The sequence below is a fragment of the Triticum dicoccoides genome, unplaced genomic scaffold, assembly GCF_002162155.2.
Source record: "Triticum dicoccoides isolate Atlit2015 ecotype Zavitan unplaced genomic scaffold, WEW_v2.0 scaffold33036, whole genome shotgun sequence".
Classification (NCBI taxonomy): Eukaryota; Viridiplantae; Streptophyta; class Magnoliopsida; order Poales; family Poaceae; genus Triticum; species Triticum dicoccoides.
The window spans coordinates 1-3,400 of record NW_021263845.1 but is presented as its reverse complement, the minus strand read 5'-3'; positions in this window follow the sequence as shown (position 1 = coordinate 3,400).

The window sequence follows — 3,400 nt, the reverse complement described above, 5'->3', positions numbered from 1 at the left end:
TATATAGAAAAAGTTCTGAAAATTAAAATAGAAAGTTTTGTAGAAAAAGAAAAGTTCATGAATTTTATAAAGAAAATAATAAAGTTCATGAATTTTTATTTAGTCAAAGAAAAGTTTATGTAAACAGTTAAAAATTCATGAATTTTTTATTCATGTTTTTCCATTGTGTAAATAATTAATAGTACTTTTTTACAAAGAAAGAAAAAGTATTATCCTCCAATTAAATTGGAACCAACGGGAAAATTTAATTGGATGAACAGATTTTTTAGAGTAGTTTTTTCACTTGTGGGTGAAATCAGATTCAGATAGCTTCTGCTATGACAGTAGAAAGATATTTGATTAAAGTTTAATTATGGTATTGTTATTTTCTGACCAACGTTGATAATGACAATATTATAATTCAATGAGTCTTATAGTTAAAAGTTCAAATCTCTGATAATTTTTGTATGAAAGTGACCAATTTTCAGAGCATTTGATAAAGATTGAGAAATGTATATTAAAAGTTTTCCGCTGCGATAAAGTTGATAATGATGATTATTTTTCTTAGCAAAGTCGCTTAATACAAATTTTATCATCACATTATTTACGAGTTATATGCATTATTTCCATCTTCGCCCAACGGTGATATGGAATTAATGTAGAAGGATGATGTTTTATTCTACTTCTACCCAACGGTGTTTTAGAATGTAAAAGAAAGTTTTTCAAAGTTTAATGGTGCATATATTTTTTTAACCAGACCAACATGGGGTTATTTTTATGCTCATTATTGTTGAATATTGGCTAAGTTTTCGCAGACTAAAAGTTTTCCATGCTTTCATTCGTGAAAGCGAATGGCTGGGTACTTGTGACCCGAAAGATGACCAAGAAAGGTCATAATGTGAGGGAGTATGTTCTCTCTAAAGAATGGCTTCAAAAGAAAAAAATTCTTGGATATTAATCCAAGAAAAGAAAACAGATAGATCATTGAGAGTCTTGGTTGACGAATGACTTTCATGTATTCTATATGAAGAAGTTTTTTCAGTCAACATGATTTGAGATGAGACAAGCCACATGCGTGTTTAACCAACGTCGGGTTAAGCATGTGTGTCAAAGAGTGTTCGGATTTATTTCTGAATTTGATGATTGTGTATGTGGTCAAAAGAGCCAATTCTGGCATTTATGTTCCTTACAGGGAATTACCCGCATAGCGGGAAAAGAGGATTATGATAAAACCCGCATGGCGGGGAAAGTCTGAGAAAATACCTGCGTAATTGGGTAAAGTTGACATAGCATTATCCAAAAATCCTATATGGCGGGAGAAATTTTGGCAAAAGACTTATCATGTATGACAGGAGTAAGACATGATGACTCATGTGCTTTTAATGTGTCCCACTCTGGGAGAAAAGTATGGAGTAGCTATTGTGCTTTCCTAGTATCAACCGTACATCTTATGTGTAACGGTCATTAAGCAATCAATAAATCCGAAGAGAATAGAAGTTACAGACGAAACTAAAGATAAGAATGATATGCAAGTGTGACTTGCAAAAGTACTAATGATAAAGAACTCTGTTGAGTTTCTGAAATGGAATGAGGAAAGAGTACTCCCATACTAGTTAAAAGATAACTTCATTTTGTATGAAGAGATAACTTCATTTCGTATGAAGTAATCTGATGAATGAAGTAGATAATCAAAGTTTCCTCAATTCACAAAAGTTATCAATGGTTTTCAAAATTGTGGCAGAAAAGTTCTTGCCACATTTCGAGGGGGGGAAAGATATATGAGATGAATTAAGAATGACGAAAATCCCCTATACTTTTGATAATGTGATGAAGAATGTGATCGTCTGGGGGAGTATGACGGTCATATTAATACCCTAAAGAAAAGAAGATATTTTACAGTTCCGAAAGCAGAATAAGGAATACTAAGACGGTGCTTAAAGTGCCATAAAGAAGAAAGTTTTAACAGAATAAACCCAAATTATAAAGTTTAAAGATACACCATTTTTAGTGAAGATGGAGTAATCTGGGGGAGCATGTTGTATGACCTATACAACACATGTTGTTAGCTCTATAAAGGATGAACGAGTAAACATGGATCTTGTGATACAGGTCCCTGTAAAACCTATTGCCTCTTGTAAATGAAAGACTATAGAATTAGTTTGCCTCTTGCAATGACAGAGCAACAACATCCCCATATGAAAGAAGTGCCAGTACCTGAGACACTGATGGTCTCAAGGAATGAGAAAATCAGATACTTCTGATTACTATAAAGTCTATGTTAGTGAAATTCAAATGGAGGTTGATCCCACCTCATTTAAAGCGCTCATTCGAGCTTTGAGAAGTGTCTGCTTATCTAAATGATAAGAGACTATGTGATATGAAATAAAATTGGTGAATCCCAATGATGTTTGGGACTCATAAGTAATTTCCAATGGAGCATAAACAGTAGGCTGTAAAGGGTCTACAAGGTCAATGTGACTCCAAAGAAAATATGTAAAGGTGTAAAACATGACTTAAATCGAAAGGTTTTTGCGCGTTTTGCACTGAATAGATTACAATGAGTGTTGGTAGCACATCATGATCTGAGTTACATCAAATGAAAGTAAGAACACATGGGATACTGCCTGAAGAAGTCTTTTATGGACTGAAGCAATCAAATGTTGTTTTGGGTTAAAGAAAATGAGAGGACAATTGTATTCGTGCAAAGTTATAGAATGGAAAATTCATTTCCTAATCATGTGCATGTGGATGACATCCTACTTGTTAGTGGTGATGTCAACCTACTGCAGGAGGAGAAAAGAAGTTCTTATCCTCAAAGTTCAAAAGAATGTTCTCGGTAGAGTGTCTCTCGTTATAAGTATCGAGATTCACAAAGAAAAGAATAAAAGGGGGTATTAGGGATGTCGAATGGACATGCTAAGAAAGGTCTCTAAAGTATGCATGCGAGAAAATCTACACCTGTTCTTATAGTCAAGGGTAATGGAACTGGAAACTATGGTGTTCCAAGATTTGATGAGAAAAGATTGAAAACGGATATGGTACCATATGCTTCAGTTGTTGGAAGCTCAATACATTACCCTGACACGGTTCACATATCCGGGTTGTTTTGGCAATGTCCGGTCCATATATAGATCACTGGAATGGAGTCAATGATATCGGCCTCAAGCTGAAATAAATAAGTGCTCTCAAAAGATTGTGAGTACAAAGACATGACTTGTGAAATGTATAGCGAAATCCACAATTGTCGCTAACTTTCATACTTGGAGGTTTTTTGTGTGGAAAAGCTCCAAAGAATGAAACAATTATCATCAATGTGATGCAAAGATATGTTATAGCTTGATATGAGGCTGAGGGACAGGCAAAATGGTTACGAAGACCTGTACCCGGAGTTGATAATGGTTGACAACAGCGATAAACTATT